The sequence below is a fragment of the Protopterus annectens genome, chromosome 1.part1 (assembly GCF_019279795.1).
Source record: "Protopterus annectens isolate FY-2018-M chromosome 1.part1, PAN1.0, whole genome shotgun sequence".
Lineage (NCBI taxonomy): Eukaryota > Metazoa > Chordata > Ceratodontiformes > Protopteridae > Protopterus > Protopterus annectens.
In genome coordinates this window covers 1,858,856,706-1,858,879,629 of record NC_056726.1, presented here as the reverse complement: position 1 = coordinate 1,858,879,629, position 22,924 = coordinate 1,858,856,706, and the positions used below count along the sequence as shown (strand labels likewise).

General features: G+C 40.4%; 1 protein-coding gene across 1 annotated transcript in view; it reads right to left on the bottom strand.

The window, feature by feature from the left end:
* Positions 1–22,924, bottom strand: part of LOC122816723 (potassium channel subfamily K member 16-like) — a 614,095-nt gene that overhangs the window by 208,176 nt on the left and 382,995 nt on the right. The window lies entirely within an intron of this gene.

Genomic DNA, 22,924 nt, shown 5'->3' with positions numbered 1-22,924 from the left:
ACAGAAAGACATTAGACAGTATTATACTAGTAGGCATTACAAGACTATGACTTCACATTGTGATTGCTTAGAATATTGCACTTCATCAGTTGTAGTATGATATATTCTGATGTTTATATTGCACATGTGTGGGGTGGTGACTCACTCCTGACTATTGCACATTCAGGAAGTAATAGCATTATAAATCAGGCTAACTGTACTAGTTACTGAAGCAATTGGCCAGAGTGATTACTATAGCTGATACTTCATGGCAAGTGGCATATTGATCTAATTATTCACTATCATGCTTGGCATTCAAGTTCAGCAGCCTTATGGATTGAGGGAAGAAGCTCCTGTTCAGTCTAAATGTTTTGCAGTGTAAGCTGCGATACTGCCTGCCCAAGTAAAGGCAGAAGTACTTGCCATGGGCAGGGTGAGTGGGATCATAGATTATCTTCCTAACCCTTCCCACGCACTGAGTCTCATGCAGATCATCCATGGATGGGAGCAAGGAAATAATGACTTTTCACTGTCCTCGCTACCCTCAGGAGAGCCTTGTGGTCAAATGCTTTGCAGTTACCATACCAAACTATGATGTTATTTGAGAGGATGCTCTTGATGGTGCCCCTGTAGAAGGCTTTGAAGACAGGTTTGCCTTCCTCAGTTTCTGTAGACAGTACAGATGTTGTGCCTTCTTCACTGTGTGGCTGATATGAGTTGACCAGGACAGATCATCTGAGATATGCACCCCCAGGAGCCAGGTGTTTTTTGACTCTTTCCACTACCACTCATAGGTTCAAAGGTTGGTACTAGGCTATCGGCCCTAGGGCCTATACAAGCCAAGCCATAAAAATTCCCTGGCTATTTCTTCCCACAATATTTACTTCCCTTAACCCCAGTCTAGCAGGGCGACTGACGTAATCTCCGGGGTAAAGTTCCTATCTCCCATCCAGTCGTCAAGGTTCCTTATGAAGAGGGCCAAGGAGGCGCTTTGCTTGACATGTATGGGCAGTCTATTCTAGAGTATGGGGAGTCTCTGGGTCAGGAATCTATCCCTCCAGCTTGTTTTTTTTCATTGTGATGACAAGGTTTAGGTCCCTGGAACATGTGGCTCTGATGGATTGGGATTTCTTTAAGTGTACTCCCTTAATTTTCAGAGGATAATGTATCTCCTGAGTCCTCCTAAAGTCCACTATTAATTATTTAGTCTTGTTTACATTTAAGGCCAGATTGTTGCTGTTGCACCAGCCTATCACATGCTCCACTTCATCCCTGTAGGCTGTTTCCTCACCATTTCTAACAACACCTACAACAGTGGTATCATCTGCAAACTTGATGATTTTGTTGGATTCATACTTGGCTATGCAGTCGTGCTTCAACAAGGTGAACAGCAGAGGACACAGGACACCCATGCTCAATGTAATACTGATTGAACTGTTATTTCCAACACATACTTTTTTGGGGTCTGTTGATGAGAACGTGCAGTATCCAGTTACACAGAGGGTGTTGATGCCTAGCTGGATCAGGTTCAATATCAGATTTTGGGGGATGACAGTGTTAAAGGCAGAACTACAATTGATGAACAGCATTCTGACATAAACATTCTTGTTCTCTAGACATGCCGAGGATTCATGAAGTGCTATAGCTATTGCATCAGATATGCAGTGTTTAGATCTATATGCAAACTGTAATGTATCCATGCCTCTATGACTAAGGGTCATATTAGGCTAGTCAGGACAGCATTTAGAAGATAATTAATTGCTCCACAGGGGAGAAGAAGTTCACAGTAAGGGAGCAGTAGACCCAGAGAAAAAGAGAAGAAAGAGTAAATAGAAGATTTATGAGACACCACATGTGGTACTGTACCTTTGCCAAGATCCCCAGGTTCATAATGTCAGAAGCTAAGAAGGCATAATCGAAAAATGTTCTCTGGAATTTGCTCAAGGGAAATGAAAAGTAAATCTCAGAAGAGTCAAAAACTGGCCCTAGTGAATCTGTTTTCCATTTTCCAAGGACTCTTAATCTGACTGTGTGCGTACATTAAGCTGCAACACCATACATTATAACCTGCCAGGTAGGTCCATAATAGCCAATGGCTGACAAGAGTCAAAATTTGTCCTATTATTCTGAGGGTGAATTGCCTAAAAGGAAACACACACAAAGACTATGATGACAGAAACCTATCCATGACTTAGGCATACAGACAAAAATGAGAGGTAAGAAGTCAGAATTGTTTCCAAAAGGTACAGTAAGAAATCACTTTGAAAAATGCCTAGTAAAATAAAATGCATTTGGTTATTTGTTATTTCTTAACTTGGCAAGAGAACTAGACAGCAGATTTTTTTCAGCTGCTAATATATGAAAATTATAAATCTACTTTTCTGTTAAGTAAAACATGACTCCCCTCCCCCAAAAAAATAAATAAACAGACAGAAGCTAATGAGGAACACAAATAAATAAGAAAATGCTGGTTACATGGTGTGCATGCGTAATGATGCAGGGACATCATAACATGTATATCTATATAGATATATGTAATCAAATGTTCATTGTTATGAAATGTCGATATTTTGATAGTGCACCTCTCTCTCTCTCTCTCTCTATATATATATATATATATATATATATATATATATATATATATATATATATATAGATCTTGGACTATTGCACGAAATCACGTCTCCACAAACCATAAATGACTGAACACACTTTAGCAAAAGTGCTTTTCACCAAAAAAGTACTTTCACTAATGTGTGCAAAAAAAATTATAAAACAACAAAATTAAAAAAAAAACAGTACTCACATTTACGCAGGGGGGTAAGCCCCCCTGCACCCCCCACACCCCCCCTACTTTTATATTCTCACTCCAAGATCGCACTACAGTGGGAAAAAGAAAATATTCCCTTATCCTCACTGTGCCACAATCTCAGCAACAGCCATTTCATCACATTTTTATCTTATTATTAGCACACTTTTGCGAAAGTGCTTTTTCGGTGAAAAGCACTTTCGCGAAAGTGTGCTCAGCCGTTTCACTTTCGGTGAAACTGTCATTCATTAAATAGTATGGATCCCATAGATATATATATGTATATATATATATATATATATATATACATATATATATATATATATATATATATATATATATATATATATATATATATATATATATATATATATATATATATATATATATATATATATATATATATATATATATATATATATATATATATATATATATATATTTATTTATATATGCATTTGTTTATAAGCTCCATATATATATATATATATATATATACATGTATATATACATATATATATAGATAGTTTAATACATTCTCCAAGAATGGGACAATATATATATAGACAGGTTTACTATCAAAATATTGATGTTCATAAGAATGAATGTTTGATATTTCAAAAATTATGTCATACTGCCTGAATACTAATTAGGTTAAAATGCTGAATCTGTTGATCGAATTCAGCAGAATTGACATTTATATTGAAAATTGACGGTGATGGCAGTGAAGGAGCAATTGTAAGTTATATACCTCCACTCTCATTCACGTTTCAGTAGGGGGCAAGCCCCACTGCACCCCCCTGTGGGGGCCTGCGCCACCCACACCCCCTGCAAATTAAATATTCTAACTCCGAGATCACACTACAGTGAAGAAAGGGATACATTTCCCAATCCGCACTGTACCGCGACTCTACTCATAACATGGAGTTCATATCAGTGAATGCACGCTTGCATTAGCTGATATGTACTCTCAATCTCCTAATGTTCGGCAACACGGAAGTCGATTAACTAACATTCGACTTTCCGTGTTCGCTGAGCCAACGTTCAACCTTTTGATAGTAAACTATATATATATATATATATATATATATATATATATATTTATTTGAAGAGCCAAACAAATGAAACCATTCCAAGAATGATAGATTGAAACTTAAACTGAACAAAACCACTACGAGAGAGTGCAACAGAGAATAAAAAACATGGAATTAGCATCAGTTTTTTTAATGCACCTCTTTCATCGATCAAGACTTCATTAGAAACCGTTAAAGCACACTAGCCAAACATCTTATATATACAAAATCAGCCAATGAACAAACAAAACAATTAATCAATTCAGAATCAATTACAATCAGCTTTAAAAATAAAATACATAAAATATTGAGCACTGACCTAAAATAATTAAAACTGTATAATTTAAATACCTTTAAACTTCTATTTAAAAAAACACTTTATATTAACAGATTAATTTAACCCTGGATACTTATCTGCCTTTAATCTAATTTGCCATTCTGCTTTAACCCCTACCATGTTTCTGAAATTTCCTCACCTTAATTCTTATAGAACTGGCTCAGTTACAGAGAACAAAAGCTTTTTATACTTATTGCATACTACAGAATGCTTATACAAAGCCTTCCTTTCATCTTTCATTCTTATAAAATATAGATACCTTTTAATTCTCTTTTCTAAACTCCTTGTCATTCCTACATAAAAGGCCCTGCAGCCAGAACACATACTAATATAAACCAGCGATACTGACTTACAAGTGAACCTTTCTGGGACTAATCCCATAATTCCTGTGTAATACTTTTCTTTAATATGTTCTAATAAGATGTATGGTCCTTCAGAGATAAACCTACATGCAGAACAGAACCCACATTTGTAGGTTCCTTTACTTTTAACTGTCCTAGGCATAGAAATGTTTGTGCTGCCTTTCTGTAATAAAACTTTAAGACCATTACTTCCGCTATATACAAACCTAGGGAGCTCCTGATAGCTCTAATAAGGTCAAGGTTGCCTTCTAATATTCTTCAATTGGTGCTGATGGTTTCTCAGATGGTGCAGGTGTCTATTAAAATATCCAAGAAACAAGCATTTGTCCTATCCATATAACATCCATCTTCTTCATTAGTTACATTGGTAATGCACTTTGGAAGTGATTTTAACAAAATGGGCTCAAATGTTTTCTTTCTTTTTTCATTTATTTCCTTAGCAGTGTTTATTAATATATCTTCCTTATATCCTTTGTGAAGAAACAATGATATTATAAATCTGATTTCTTTTTCAAACCTAGCATCATCTGTAATCATTCTTGAGGCCCTTATAAACTGGCCTCTATGTATATTTTTCTTCAGAAACTAAGGGTGATTATATTTACAATGAATATATCCACTAGTAAAGGTGTCCTTCCTAAAAATGTAACTTTCAAACATTTTATTCTCTCTATCCCATTTTATAGTAACATCTAGAAAATTCACCCTTAAGCCCAACGTTCCCAAATTAAACTTCAGAAATTCGACCTGCGTATTAAGTTCTTGAATGAAGGACACACTGTCTCCTGGACTTCTAGTGGCAATAACAAAGAGATCATCCACAAATCGCGTATTATATCAGATTTTAGAAATTAAAGTGCTTGATTTTAAAATGTAGACCTCCCACCATCCTAGTACCAGCTGGAAAATGCTGGGGTAACTGCAGACCCCATTGCCACCTCTTTTATTTGTTTGTAATACTTTTTATTCAGTAAAAATAATTATCTAATAAAACTTCTAACAGAAGACAACAAAATGAAATGTAATTACTTGATAATTGGGTACATTTGTTTAAATAAAGTCTAACCCATTCTGCTCCCTCTTCTTGGGGAATGCTGGTGGACAAGGAACACACATCAATTCTAACCATATAAGCATTCTCACCATAGTCGTAATTCTGGTTAAAATTACATCATTTGTCCAAAACATCCCAATAGACCTTAACATAGGAAGGTCATTTCTGGACTAAAGGACTAAGAAGGGTATCCAAAAAAAGTGAAATGCCTTCTGTGATACTATCTGAAACTGACATAATGGGCCTAAAGGATGGTTTTGTAACACTTTTATGAATTTTTGGGATCCCAAATAGAACCACTATTCTTGTATTTTCTACTCTCAAAAACTCATATAGCTCAATATCAATAGTATTATCCATAAAACATTCATATAAAGTAGAATAAATAAGAGAAAAAACTTTTTGAATGTCCTGACTAGTAACCAGTAAATACTCATCAATATTAGCTAGCATGTTTTCAATAGCTGCAATATATTCTGTAACATCCATAATATGAGAGGTGAGAAGTCAGAATGGCTTCCAAAAGGTACAGTAAGAAATCACTTTGAATAAAAATGCCCAGTAAAAGAAAATGCCTTTAATTATTTGTTATTTCTTAACTTGGTAAGAGAACTAGACAGCAGAGTTTTCTACAGCTACTAACATGAAAATTATGTCTACTTTTCTGCTAAGTAAAACATAACTCCCAAAGAGAACTAAATAGACAGAAAGAAATGAAGAATGCGAATAAATATTCAATGGTGAAGGCAAGACGGTATGTAACAAAACCATAATATTAAAGTGTAGCATTATAAAATATTAATATTGTGATTAAACTGGAAAAAAGAAAATGCCAGTGTGCATCCCTCATGATTCAGGGACATCATAGCATGTACATCTATCTCTCTCTCTCTCTCTCTCTCTATATATATATATATATATATATATATATATATAAAACTGGGTAAGGAGTCTGGAACAAAAAATCCTTCTTAGACCCAGCTTAGGCCACCAGGCTGAAGAATATACAGTAAAGAGAAATAAAATACAAAACAAACCACAACAGTAAACTTGGTGCATGCTGGAATTAAAGCATGTAGGCATAACCTAGACCATAAGTCAAGAAATATAATGAAAACAAAATGTGCTACAGTGAAAAGCAAAAAAATGACTAATATAAAATATAAGGGTCTATGTTTAATCATCAAAGGTTCAGTTTATCGAACCTCTGATGATCAAACACTACCCATCAAATGTTCATTCATCAAACGTTCACTTCCTGTGCCTGTGGAATTTCACCTTGTAGACAGGCAGAGGTGAGCAAATGTTGTACTGTACAATGGTTCGATGCATGCCTTGGGCTGGCCATATTGTCCCTGGCCACATGTTTGCTTATCTACCTCCAACCAGCCACATATGGCCATACTGCTAACTGTACACACATAGCAGGGAGACTGAAAGGCATCCCACTCCTAGGACACTAGCTACAATAACAGTACCAAGCAATGTAATTCTGCAAGCCACACATGCTAATACAAGGCTACTCTGCGTATTCCACAAGTACTGTGCCTGCAATCACGTATACAACCGATGTAACCCATGGCACATGTGATAAGTACTGCAAGCTATGCTGTGTAATAGTAAATAGGTAGGGGTTCTAATATCACAGCAGCCAAGAGTGTGTGTGTGTGTGTGTGTGTGTGTGTGTGTGTGTGTGTGTGTGTGTGTGTGTGTGTGTGTGTGTGTGTGTGTGTGTGTATATGTGAATATATCCCCATGCAGCACTACGTACAAGCCTGTATGGGCTATCTCTGTGCAATAGTTATGCATTTTATGGCCCTGTGACTAGCTGCTGGCCTCTACATTGCCCTCCACTACAAGGCCTGCTGATGTCATCCACCTTAAGAATGCTGGTTGACACTCTAATATCATATAAACTCTGTGGTGCATACAATAAATATTGCAAGCTATAGTATGTAATAGTCAATAGGTAGGGGTTCTAATCTCACAGCAGCCAACTCTGTTTCTGTGTGTATGTGTATAAATATGTCCCTGTGCAGTGCTACAGACCTGCCTTTAAGTGCAATGGTTATGCACTTTTTGGCCCCTGTGACTAGCTGTTGGTCCTAAATTGCCCTCATATACATAAGCATAACTGATGTCTGTGGGTCTATATTAGAAGACCGAAGACGCATTCTTCTGAATTCATCTTGGTCGAACTTAAAAGGCTGAAAACACAAAATATCATAGTGGCTGTTAAGCAAATTCTTTCCCTGGGAAAGAATTTGCTTGGCCTCTTTGGTACTTTGCTATTTTCGGCACTGTAGTGCGGTCTCAGAGTTGGTATATTTAAGTAGGGGGTGTGAGGGGTGCAGCCCCCCACTTAATGAAATTGTTGTTTTTTTGGGGGTTTTTTTGGAACAGTGATGTTCTTACACTTCAACATTGTAAGCTTTCGCTTACATAGGGTCGATTAATCACTGTTCACTTTTTTAAGCATTTGGTGATCTAATATAGACCCGAAGTCTGCCAGCTGTCTGACCCAGACACAGGATATTTGTAGATGTGTCAACTCCATCACCACAACTTCTAGATTTATAAGTTCAGATAACCAAGCTGACATGTAGCAAGGGTAGCAGACTTTATCACAAAGTATAAATGCATGAATATGGTGACTGCCCCCATTGTCCCTAATAGACTGTTCTACACATATGCATCTAAGGAACCATGCACATATACTGCCATACCTTGCTGATGTCATATTTATGCTGTGCTGCCATGCCCTCCTGTGCCACTTTTTTCCTGCCATGTGCCCATAATGTATCCCCTCAGACTCCTAGAATAGAAGCATACACAGGTCCATGACACAACTGTCATTCTATAACACTACCACTAGTCCAACATCATGCAACAAAAATACACAAAGTGTGATGTGCAGTCATGGCACATGCCAGCATACAGAACCTTCTGTGGCCCACAAGTTGCATGGTAAAACAATACTGCACTACACAAGTACATGTCAAGTGATATAGACACCCTGTGCATCAGACACATAGTAGCATTTCCCTGCAGCAATAGCATGGATGGCAGGGATGTGGCACATGTATTATCACATGCACAGGGTATGGTGTGGGGGTGCCAGGGGCCTAGGCTGTGCCAAACAGTTGGCAGCATGTGTGTGAGTCAAGAGGGGTGCAGGTTAGATGGGCCATGGAGAGATGCCATGTGTGTCTGTAGGTGACCTGCATGTGACAGTGGTGTTTGAGTGTGTGCATGTACACAGTCAAGCCCACTGCTAGCCCTACACATGTGTATGTTGGACAGCTGAGAACCATAAATGGTAGAGTGGATAGTTCACCATCTCTGGTCACAAACACGGGAACTGCCTCTGCCAGGAGTAGCACTGACAGCACCATGCCCAAGGTCAGATGCGGTGCTAGGACCTGACGGTGACTGCAGAATGATGGGGCTGTGTCTCCCACGGGACCACCCAGAATCATGTGCCAATGGCCTGCCTTGTTGTGGTGTGGACAGCACACTTCCCTCTGTAGAGCTGGAGGTACTGCCACTATGGGAGCAAGACTGTCCATGGCCACAGAGACTGTCAGCAGATGGTGTTGCTGACCTACATCCACATATCCAACGTACAACCCCAACCAGATGTTCCAGCGCAGACAATGTGTAGTTCAAGATAGACACTGTCTCAGCCCACCATATGTCCACTGCATCAGTGAACTAATCCAGAGTGTTCCCAATGCAGTGGAAGCAGTTATGGATGTCAGACTGTGCTGCATCCATAACCCTAATCATCCATCTGGTGTTGTGTTCAGAACATGCCTGTGCCTCCATGATGGCCCAACACATGTGCCGAGTGACCCATGATGAGACACCTGCAACAGGTGGTGGATGGACAGCAGTCCTTCTATGAGCACCCATTAGTCTGCCTGTATGGGACCACACCAGCTCTCTGGATATGGCCAGTGTCTACACTCATTGATGCCATAGTTGCCACACTGTCCAGTTCAATGTCACCACCCTCTGACTGTCCAATATCTGTGGCCTCTTGGGACTGGGTATGTGCGATTATACTGACTGTGTGCATTGACAATGGGAGCAGAAGAGGGATGTCAATCTCTGGGATAGATTCAGCCCCAAACAACCCCACCTGTGCCTCACTGTGGCCACTGTCATCATTAGAGTCCGATGAGATACTAACATTAGGTTGTGAGGGGGACAGATTAAACCCCCCCAGTCACCTGGAAAGCCAGACAAAAGCAGTACATTACTACCTGCACGTTTATATATGGTAATCTACACAGACTCATACAAATGAGGATCCACAACTGCATTACCAGTCTCATAACTTCTCATCTCTGATCCCATGCACAACAGACAACGTCACACCAAGAAACACAGGCAAGTTAAGCCCTTTATAACATGCGCTTCAGCCACATCCATGTAAAGTTGCCAGTACAATCTGCCTATAAGGTATGCAATATGACACTATATGTGATAAAACTACACATAAAATCCAGTACACCTATCTTGAGAATGATATGCCAGTACTAGTGTCGCTGCCTGAGGTATGTAGCATCTCCCTTTTGTGTTTGAACAGGCATCTTGGAGTAATTGCCTCATGTATAATAGGCTGTGTAGCTGTTCATAACTATAAGTGCAGAAGTGTCAATGGCCGTTCAAATATACACCTGTGACTAACAAGTCTATAAACTGTAGTAAACTGTCCCAGAATGGAACATATATCTATTCTACTCTGGCTAAACACAACATTTGTACATAGGGCAATATGGCAGCCTTTAACTTTCATAGCATATATATAACCTGTAAAAAACAGTATCACACTTACCAGATACAGGACTAGTGACTTGAGCCACACCTGCTGGACCTATGAAAAGGTGAGGGAGAGGTGTTGTCAGCACCATCAAGGGTTGCAGCACTACAAGGTAATATATGCATATATCCACATGCACAGTAGCTACTGTGATACCAGGTGTATTGCTGACTTTCTGAGTATGTTTGCACAAATGAGCATAAACCCTAACTCCCCCATGCAATTAGACCTAACACCCATGTATTGCTATGCACAGCTTGCCACAATGACTGACACAGTATTACACTGGTGAACACAGTACACTTATCTGGACAGTCCTCTGCTGTGGACACTGTGGCACCCACCTCCATGATGTGTGGTGTGATGGATGCCTGGGAGCTGTCCTGTGTTCCTAGGGTCACCAGGAATTCATCTGTGGCCGAGAGTGGTTGTTCTGTTGCAGGCCCTCCACTGGTGGTCACATGATCCCTGGCAACAGCAGCTGCCCTTCGTCATGCAGCTTTCAGCATGTCTGTGGCCCAGTGTCAGACCTGCTCATAGGTCCTGCCCTGTTAGCTAATCTGATTGACATCCCACACAAGGTCTGCCCACAATGCTGCCCACTGCTCTCGTTTATGCTTCCCCTTGGACAACAAGATCTGATGGTTCTGTCTCAGTCCATCCACTACTATGTCATTCTTCACATCTGTGAAGGAGGCATGTCTCTTGCTGTACATGGCTCCTGAAAAACAGTAAAAAGGGAACACATTACAGGAGCAGATACGTGGATGTCCACTATGTACAGATGTAACACACCCATAATGGCCTGCAGCATCACTGCCCCCTCACACGTCATAACCTGCAGTCTGGCAACACTCTACATGTGTGGATACCACCAAGTTAGTAGCAATACTGGTGTATGTCCCTGTGTGCTGTGACAGATTCTGCTGTATGTTTCAACACCAAGCACTGCAGTCTACTGTGGTATGTCTCCTATGGGCAAACTCCCACTGATATGTCATATGGCACTGCCAGAAAATGAACAGTGTGCTATTAAAACAACTGTATGGGGACAGTCCAACAACACCAGTGTGCCACAATGACAGAAAACAATGCAAACCTGCTGTAGTATATGTTCCCTGTAGGCATCATACCTCTCAACTATACAGATGTTTGCAGAATGCCGGGATATTTGCCTCATAGTTTTGGTCAGTTTCACACAAACCTGTGGATCTCTGACAAATATGTAAACACTGTCACTGTGTATGGGTCTTGGTCCCCCCATAAATTATGGCTTTGTCCTGTTTTCATGCTGTAAGGGGTTGACAGATATGTTAGGCATAGATATCAACCAAACAGAGACATATGTCAACAGAAATGGTGACTTAGCCAAAGTACACCAGGGACATTCAGGAGCACTTTTAAAATGTTAGAACTATGTATGTGAGACAGTGACTGAATGAGGGAGGTGAATTACAGTACATTGTTTGACATTACAGGAGTGTGCACCCTTACTCATTGTCACAATGCATTATGTGTAATCCACTAGCTTCATACAGCAGCCAACCGTTGTAGGAGGAATTGACAGGGACTGAGCTGAGATGTGATTGAAAATCAGGGAGAGTTGAGAGGCATGCCTGTAGGTGTAGGACATCAGAGCATCACTGGCATGTCATTTCATAGATCTAAGACAGGCTTACTGTTATAATCTCTATTCCCATACCTCCATCCTCCCATCTGCATCCTGTTATATGGAGAAATCTGTTATATACCTGGTGGAGTGCAATACTCCTTGTTTGAAGTTTGCTTCTGGTAATCTTTTGGAAATACACTGTTCGTGTGAGTTAATCTCATACAGACCTGTTCCCCATAAGCAGCTACTTGCCTTTTTAAAGTACTACTCATTAGCAGGTAATTGCCTCTGCACCAATCTGTGGCTTAGAATTGCTAATTGCAGCCAAAACAGCTGAATTGCAACATCATTGGCCACAGTGTAATATATAATGCAAGACCTGGGCTCCTTTCTTAATTGTTAAGATGGACATTACTGAGGTGTGGAGAGTACAGCATTGTAGAGGGTAGGTACCATAACTCAACTGTAGAGATTTATGGAGTATGTCCACAGTTTCACCTCATATGTGTGGGCAGTGTCCCATGACATTGTGGCCATCTGGCAATTCACTGGCAAACATTGTGGGTTGACGTTGGTAAGGTAAGAGACACACTTGAGTGTCAGACTTCATACCCAACAGAATATGCATGTTAATGCAATAGTTGTTAGTCTATCAACCTACATTCTTTGTAGGGACAAACCATTACACATGTACCTATCTGTGGACCTTATTCCCCATTACATATGGCTGTGTCTGAATCCCTTTTTCTAGGGGGTTGGGAGGTATGGTAGGTCTGTAGCAGCTACCTTTACATACAGCTGTGTATGCTACAGGCTGCAGCCTAGCACAGATAGGGGGAGTGTGGATACTTTTGTGGACAGTAAGCTGTACGTGTAACTGTGGCAGCCCTGTCATTACAGCAGATCCAGAGAAAGGGTCCCCTGTACAGTCCAATCGAGGCATGTGATTATGGTACATCTGCTATGCAATGGTGCCAATAACAGAGAAGTAGGTGTTAGACTAGAGACTTCCATTTTAAAGTAGTTATTAGGCATTAGACAGGCTAAAAAAAGGTAAAATAGGCCTAGAAATATAGTGGCAGAATTGTATTTTATTTATGCATGCATTTTAGAAAAGACGGTTAAGCAGAAAGAAAGAATAACCTTGCTGGTCTAGCATAAGAGATAACAGTTTCCAAGGGAAGGCTACAGACTGTTCTTTTTCTGTTTTCATTCTCAAGGGAAGAATCAAAGGAATGTTAAATAACAGGACAGCTAGGCACCTGCAAGGCTGCAAAACAAGACAAGGCCTGAGAATCAAGACTTAGGAGGAGTGCAAAGCATTACAGTGTTTTGGTATTATGAAAAATATACTTCAGATACAGTTAGAAAGTCACTTTGTTAGTTCGACCTGACATATAGAAAAGATTAAATATCCAGCATTTTAGAAAGAAGGCTACAATAAAGACACTTGAGCCTGAGTACAGAAGACGGTCAAACAAAGACTGTTTCACTTTACATTATTCAGGACAATCAAAATATATGTGCAGAAACTTTGGATATATTTAGCAGCACTGTTATTACTAACCAGCATCCCAGCATTTCTACAGACTGTTATTGTTTATCAGCACTGCTAATGAAGGCAGTATTTGGATATTGTGAACATCCAATAAGGTCTTATTAAATGAGCTACTGTGTTTGGAGAATTCATTCTGAAAAGTACACAAGACTTGGCCCATAAAGGAGAGACTGGCACCTGTTCAGCATGAGTTTGGGTAATTAACAGATAAAGACTTCCAGTCACATTTCAGTTGTTTCCAGTTAATTCTAGTATAGTACAGTCTCAATCAATTCTTTCAGTAGGCAACATATAGTTAGGCTATATGGATATGTGCAGTGTGCCCCTGCCTGCAGGCCTCTGACTTGCAAAACTGGGTAGCAGTTCATTAACTAGCAGTAACCTGTGCGGATTAGGATTGCATGACTCAGTCATTACTTGCTGTCTTCACAATAATGCAATTGGACTGCAACATAAAACTGGACCGTGTGCAGACCTCTCAACCAATCCGGGACAAATTTCAACAAAATCAGAGACAAGTCAAGAAAAAATCAGGGACAATCAGGGATACTTCTAAAATATTAGTACTATTAACTTGAAACATTGAAAGAATCAGAGCATATGAATTAATACACATTTTCGGAAATAAAAGAAGTCTATAACTCTTAATTATTGTCATTATTCATTAAGTGTAATTTACCACCTTTCCTCCAAAAGTCACTAGTTTTAGGAGGGATTAAGAGGGACAGATCTAAAATTTGAGTTAAAATCAGGGACGTCCCTGAAAATTAGGGACAGTTGAGAGGTACGTGTGTGCCAAAATGTACTGCATGCAAGGCATTTAACAGACTGTGCTACTGAGTCACTGCAAAAGCATGTGTATTTGCAAGATATATGTGCACATACAGAGGCTGTGATAAATATTTCTACCTCCATCAGTATGTGCATGGCTTTATATGGCTGTATGTCTGCACCAGGGTCCCAGTTGTACATGCACTTTGCCATTGCTGCCTTAGCAGGTGTGTTTCCAGAAGTTGCTGATAAAAAGGGCACATATACCTGCTATCACAGGCCTCGCTTACATCCATTATTATGTATCTGGCTGTCTGTTGATGTATTATTGCACCAGAGTCCAAAGTACATTCCCATTTTTCCCATTAGTTTTTATTTCAGTTACATGCCTAATTACTGTAAGTGGCAATCAGTAATTTTTGCTGGAAACAGCTGCTTTAAGTCAGATCTCTGTAGTGTGGTGGGTTTATGCAGTAGACTATAGGTGAAAGGGTCTGGGTTTGAAACTTGGCAGATGTATTTATTTTGTACGTGTCTAACAATGTCATAAACACATTTATCATTAAAGCTCATTTAAGCTTAGTTAAGTGAAGAGGCGCAGCATGCTACACTGCAATGCTTCACTTAGCTCCGGACAAATCTGCACTAAAAACTATAAAGAAAAGTAAAAGGGGATGTTAGCAAAGTGGAGAAATGAGGCAAGCAGGGGGAAAAACACAGTGAAAGGCAGTTAGGGATATGCAGGAAAGGTGCAGGAAACAACCATAGCTATCCATATCTTGCACAGCAGCAACTGTACATTTTGACAGATTTCGTAAATTAACTTAGACTCTCAAACCCCAGAGAGAGGGGTGAGGACAACATAACTGTGTTGTCAAGCCAATTAGACCAGATTAGTGGTGTCCAGTGGACATGTGTGCGACATGGAGAAATATCTATGGGACAATATTTTTTGGGACAGGTGCCAATTTTTTTTTTTTTTTAAGGTGAGAGTGGAATGTAGGGGTGTGGGGAGGTAAGTTGGGTAGGAGAGGATGCATTTGCAGACAGACAAAACAGGCAAGACAGCAGAAAGGGGTGGTGTGTGACACATGAGGGGGGTAAACACCTTGGATGGGGAGGGTGTTGCGGAATCTAAGGAGAGACCCCAAAAGTTCCTCACCTAAAGGATAAAGGGACTCCAAAACCTGTCATATACTGCCAGACTGAAGAAACTCCAACTCTATTCAGTTGCATACCGTCTGCTCAGAGGTGACCTGTGCCTGACATACAAGGCCATGACCAACCTGGAATTAATGGACATGCTCCACCTCAAAAAATCCAAATCCACCAGAACTACTAGAGCAAGTGACTTAAACCTTAGCACGGATATAAATAGGATGTGCTGGAGGGATAGATTTATCACCCAGAGACTCCCCATGCTGTGGAATAAAATCCTGGTCCATGTGAGGCAGAGCACCTCGCTGGCTCTGTTCAAGAGAAATCTTGACCGGTGGATGGGAGATCGTAGGTTTACCCCGGGAATCATCACTGTGTCACTGCTGGACAGAGGCACAACAAACTAATGGGCACATTATTTCTAACATAAGGGGTGGCGTAAGCCACATAACTTTGGGCTAGGCTTATAAATGCCTTAGGGCAGATAGCCTAGTATAAACCTATGAACCTATGAACCTATGAACCTATAAGTCACGCATGCATCCAGATGGCAGCAGCATGACTCACGTCCCCACCCATGGGACAGTTACCACTACTCCTTCACTGCCCTGAGGGTGGCTGCGCGGGAGGCTGGGCGCTAGGGCGAGCCTGCCCAACCAGGTTGGCCAGAGTGCTCTCAATCTGGTGCAGGCGATGTTCATAGCTCTGGTAAAAAATCCTGCACACCATGACTGTAAGTTGATCCTGGGTGACTGCAGCCCCTCCACCACCGCTCCCAGGGGAAAGCCAGGCCCCATCCCCTGAGGCAGTTCCACCCAACATCACAGGTGGTGGAAGGGCAGCAGAGGGGGCACCATCACCTTGTGTCCCAGACATGCTAGGACCTGGTGCCACAGCCAGTTGAAGCAAGGTATGTGGATCACCAGTAACCGGCCTACCCTTGCGTGCTGTGGTAATGGAGGTATAGCAATAAGTGTAGATTAATTATTAACAAAACATTGTTAGTAATAACAGAGTGGCAGAATATTGGAAATAAAGCAAACTACATATCAATGCAAATTATGTGAAACACAACAATAAATAACAGAACAGTCAGTATAACAGCATGCCAGTATAACAGCATGCCAGTAACAGTTACAGCATAAGAGCAACAAAATAGGTAATTTAACCAGATATGCTAATATGCATCCATTATAATATGAAACAGTAATAAAACACGTGCCCCAAAGAACGGGTAATGTAACAACATATGTTAATAGTAAACCATAACCAATGAATAACAGTAATAAATAAATAAATGAAGATAAGGGGTGGGAGAGAGAGAAAATCAGTCTGTTAGTAACATTACTGCTTACTTCCTTGACAGCAGTACTACTATCTACTCTACAGACCTGTATTTTCTTTATGTGTACAGTGAGTACAAGTCTCTTGTAGCTGATGTCCCGCGTACATACCTCTCAACTATATGGATTGGGACACTATGGGCCAAATGGTAACAACTGTGGGTACACACCTACACAGAACACTTACACATCATATTTACCTATATAACTACCAAGGTGTTCTATGTGCTAAAATGGTGATAATTTGCAATCTATGTACTCACTGCCTTGGTATTCTTGTAACAGGCAGATTACGCACTATTAATTACATAATGTGAAATCATGGCACTTGAGAGACATGTGTGTGTACAGTACAGACACTAAACAGCAGTCATGCCTTGGTTGGCAGGCATGGGAATAGAACCCAAAAGAAGTGACTGCAGGGGATATCTCCATGGAATGTTTTAATTGACTGCAGCAACTTTTAACAGACACTCCAGGCATGCAGCCATACCAGGGTTACACATATTATCTCTGACTGCACATTGCTGATTTTTCACATTCTTGCTAATGATTTTAACAGTCTGGGAAATCTAAACACACAATTATCTACCCATAATATGGGTTACCTCACCCATTTACCTGTAGTTCGTGTGGAGAGAGAATATGTCAGCATTACGTGACTCCTACTGTAATATGTTCATAGGTTCATAGGTGTTTACTAGGCTAAAGACCAGAAGGGCCTTTTTAAGCCTAGCCATGCATCCCAAATCTCTGACAAGCTCAGATATCCTTGAAGTGTAAGGAGGGGTTTGGGAGATGGGCCATTTACAGGTTACCTGTGTCCATTAGAGACATAGGTGCCAAACCAAGGATGAATTTCCGGTTTACCATCCAATTGTCCAAGTTGCGCTTGAATTGGGTTAGGGAAAAACTCTGCTTCACATGGAAGTGGTAGTCTCTTGGTACATACCTATCTCTCCAGCAGGACCTATTTATATCACAAGCAAGGTTTAAGTCTTTATAATGGGTAACTCCGGTGCTGTTGGTTTTGTGGATATGCAGGAGGTCCATCAGAGTGGAGTCTGACAATGCCCTGTATGCCAGGCATAGATCTCCTCCTCAAAAGCTGGTAGGAGACAAAATATAGAGATAGGGATTTGAGGTGGTCTGTATGGGATATTTTACTTATGTCCTGTATTCTTTTAGTGAGGAACTTGTGGATGTTCCAATTGTTTGATATGCCTGGTTAGGTACATACCAAAGGGGGCATAGTACTCAATGATAGATCTGATGAATGCCAAATACAGTGGAACAATGACTTGGTCTTAGATGCCATACCTTTGTTTATAAGTTGTGCAACATAGAATGATTTCCTCACCGCTGTAGAAACATGATGATCAAAGCCTAGATTACTATCTATGTGTGTTCCTAAATCCCTGACTACTTGGTCAACTCTAAGGGGTGTGTTGTCAATATGATAGTTATCACAGATGGATGACTTCCCAAAGGATACTATTATGCATTTCTTGGCATTTAAGATTAGTCCATGGCTCTGACACCAGTTATTAGTCTGTGTCAGCCCATCCCGGAGAACATTTGTGTCAGTGTGAGATTCAATGACAGCTCCTAATTTGCAATCATCTGCAAATTTAGTCACCCAGAGAGCACTGACATTGGCCTTTACATATGAGAAGTAAATGCCAAAAAGGAGCAGTCCAAAGACTGATCCTTGAGGGACTCCACTTGTGACTGGCCTCTTTGTAGAGGCAGACTCCCTAGCTCTAACTTCCTGAGTCCCCTCTGTGAGCCAGTTGGCTATCCACCAGGTGACATATGGGTCTGTACCTAACCTCTTGAGTTTGTCAGCAATCACTGCATGGGGATTTTGTCAAATACATTGGCCAGATCAAGATAGACAGTGTGAACAATTCTGCCCTCATCCATTGCTTTGGTGACCTTCTCAAAGAAGTCCACCAGGTTGAGTAGGCATGATCTGCACTTGATGAAACCAAACTGGGTTGGGTCCAGTGTCTGGAGGTGTACTATATCTCTACTGATCATCTCCATGATGATTCCTTGTATGGCTTTACATATAAGACTAGTGAGACTTATGGGTCTGAAGTTTCCAGGGTCTGTAGATGGTCCACCTCTGTGCAGAGGGATGACTGTTGCCTTTCGCCATTCATGAGGCATGAAACCTGCTTGGAGGCTACAGTTAAATAGTAATTCCAGATGCCCTGACAGGTCATGTTTCATGCTGTTTAGAAGGCATCCTGGGATACTGTCCAGGCCCAGTGATGCAGTGCTCTTGGTCTCAGAGAGAACATTAAGGACCTGTTCCCTAGTGATAGTAGGGGGAATTATCTTTCATGATATTTCCTGAGGGAAGGTTGAGGGGCAGAGAGGGGTAAAGCTGGAAATTAATTTATTAGCCAGGAGGTTTCCTATGCCTTCTGGCTCAATATAGGTGGCTCAATTTACAATGAGTTCTGCACACAATTGTGTATTGCCTTTGAGGTTGCGGACATAGATAAAGAATGCTTTGTGGTTGTCCTTGGCCTGGGAGGCCAAACTTACCTCAAATTTGGCTTTGGTAGACTTTATTTATCCTCTGAGTTGTTAGTTTAGTTTGATGAGAGTGCCTTTATCCTGCTGGGTGCTGCACCTCCTAATTTTTGCCATAATTTTCTTCCTCCTGTTATGCATCCAATTGATTTTGTGATTCCACCAGGGTGGCTTGTTTTTTGAGTTAGTTCTGTACTTCTTCCTGGTGGGTACAGATGTCTCTATGCAGCTATTAACATGCTTGTACAGGGTTTCTGTGGACAGTTCTCCATAGGCAGCAGTGTTCTCAGGGTTTATGAGGGCTTGAAATTTTGCCAGGTTCTCACTTAATAGCAGGAAGTTGGCCTTAGTGTAGTTCCTGACTATTCCAGGTTTAGCTGGAGGTCCAGGTTTTATTTTTACTTCAAAGGAGACCATTTTGTGGTCTGACCTTACCATTACATTGGCATTACAGTTGGGGGTGTGCAGCACTCTCTCATATTAATGAGGACCAGGTCCAGTTTGGTTGCACCGCTGGTTGGTGTATTGACTATCTGGTCCAGGAGTTTGTGTTTACAAAATCCAGGAATCTCTGTGCATGTACGTTTGGTGTCATATAGGATTCCTAGTTAATAGTGGGGTAATTAAAGTCATCCATGAATATGGCATTGGTTTGGATGGTTAGTGTTTCTAATAAGTTTAAATACATGGTATGGCTTTCCTGGGTCTTAGAGGGGGACCTATAACTTGCAAGGAAGTGGTATTGGATTTTGCCTATGGTGATTTGAACATGGAGCAGCTCAAGAGCATTGTCCTGTTTGAACAACCTTGAAGTATATTTATCTTTGATGTAAATAGAGACACCTTCACCTTTATTTCTTGACTGTGAAGTAGCTGGCCTAAATGTGTGGAAGGCATTATAACCCAGCACTGTTGGTGTGCTCTACATGGCTTTAAACCATGTCTCAGTGACCACACAAATGTCAGCATTCTCTAGGGTAAAGAGAGCTTCTATGGAGTGGAGTTTTTTTGTTTAGACTCCTAGCACTGAGCAGTAATACCTTTAGATTTTCTTGGTTTTGATTTGCTATGTTGAAAGAACTTTCAGTTTGGCATTGCCTAAAAAAGGCACTTTGGGGGGAAGACAATGTTTTAGCTAATATTCAAAAGTCTAGAGGGGAGACGTGCAGACCATCCCTGGCAAAGCAGCATGGTCTGTTGACCATCTCCTTCCATGCTGACAAATATTGCACCCCCTTAGAATGATACCAGAAGCTAAGCCAATTATTAAAGTCAATCAACGTTTGTTCATATTGTGGCATCATCCTTGGAGAAGGTAAAATGCTGCTGAACGCTAGGCTCATACCAGCCTGAGACATATTCTGAGAGCTCCATGATGTCTCTTTTCATATAGTCTAGAGAGGTACATCTCAGGTCATTACTCCCACATGGACTATGACTGAGTCATATTGGTAATTGTGGTCCTAGCCCCTGATAAGCAACTGACAGCAACTTTCTAATAATACAACAAAATCTCCAGAATCCAAAGAAAACAAAATTAAGAGGGCTTTCAATTGTACCATTCTTAATATCTTGCACATGCTATTGCAACCTAGTCTGGAAAGTCCTCTTGTGCTCTCCAACATAAAACATATTTCAAGAGCACTTCAAAATATAAACAATAGAAATTGTATCTCAACCAAACATCCCATTTGTCCTAAAATATATACCATTTATTTTATCAAAAGTTTTAACTATGAACTTCCAATTAATACATTTACCACATATAAAGGTTCCCAGAAAAGTAAGGTTCCTCTATATCTATATATATATATATATATATATATATATATATATATATATATATATATATATATATATATATATATATATATATATATATATATATATATATATATATCACTATTAGGAACCCAAATTTACTACGTACTATCATAGTCTTAATACTTCTCCTCCTATGAAAAAAAATAAAAGATTCCTACACAATTTATCATGAAATTCTTTATATTTAAACAGAAAGCCCCAGTAATATTTGATAATGTCCACAATCTGTTTTATGTTGGAGAGAGCAAGAGAGCTTTCAAGACTAAGTTGCAAGAGCATGTGCAAAATATTAAGAATGGTACACTTGAAAGCCCTCTTGCAATGCATTTTAAGTTCTGTCATAATATTAATCCATCATGCAGTTAATGCTTTACCCTTTCTTGCTTATTTCACTATAGTTAACATAATATAGCCATACTAATCACACTCACTGTGCAACCGGGTCAGGTACCCGGCGTGTGACTTGACATTATGAGCCTTCTCTTCTGCAGCTTTTGGGAGAGAAGCACACTATTATGCATGCCAGTTTTGCAGACATTCAGATTAGATATTGGTGAAACAGAGGTAAAATTACTTACATACTTGTGGGGAATTCCCTGCCTGAGCTTCTTGGACCCAGATATCCAAGAGGTCCCCCTTTCTTCATTTCAGGTCATCATGGTGGTAACTAAACTGCTCACCTGTGTGGGGGATACCAGTAACACTGGTGAGTTCTCTGGCCAGTCGGTCCCAGGCCTCTGCCTTACACTCTGAGCCCTGGAAACCTACCTGCAGCAGCCACTATTCATAGTTTTTAACTAGGAGTCCAATCATGACCCTGGACTCCAGAATGCCCCAACGCTGCATCCAAAAGCATGAACCTTCACCAACACCAGCCATAGCACTAGTCAGAGGAAGAACTCCAATGGATTCTGCTGTATTCCTGCCTGTTGGGCTTAATATAAGGCTGTTTTTCCACCTTTACACATCATTGGGTAACATTAAAAAAGTGCCATGTTGCTTAGCACCATACAAACCAGTGCAGCTGAGTTGAAAAATGTGACAACTCGCAGAACCATAGTCTTAGCAGAGCTTAGCAGCTCACAAATCAGCCAAGCATAGCTGAGCAATGCATAAACACTTGGCAGCCATTATCAGGTCTATGCAGTGTTTGTCAGATCGTAGCAGGTCTCAGCAGAGCTTAGCAGAATGCAGCAAGTCCATATATTAAATTAGTCTGCAAAATTTGTATATTAAAATTAAATACTAAATTTCCCTTCTATATATTCAAACCCTGAACCTACTGCACATAAAGCCATCACTCTACCCATTTAGCTACAAGGATATTAATAAATCCACTATACCTTCCCATATACCACTGAATTACGTATAAGCACTGTTGAGCTCTGCGCAAATACACTTAGATACACTTAAATATCCCATTTAAATAAATAATTAATGACATCTGGTTTCTATTTTTAGATGTCTGACAGGTGTCTGCTGTCTTATCTGTGGGGGCCTCTTAGCACTGCTGCACTCCACGCCACACCACGCAACCATGCTTTTGATTAAAAACAAAATTAAATAATAATAAAACACTACCACAGTGCAGGGAGTCTCTTACTCCTGTGTGGAAAGGGTTATCACTACACCACTTCCTGCTCTGATTGAATAACCATGTTCCTCGGCT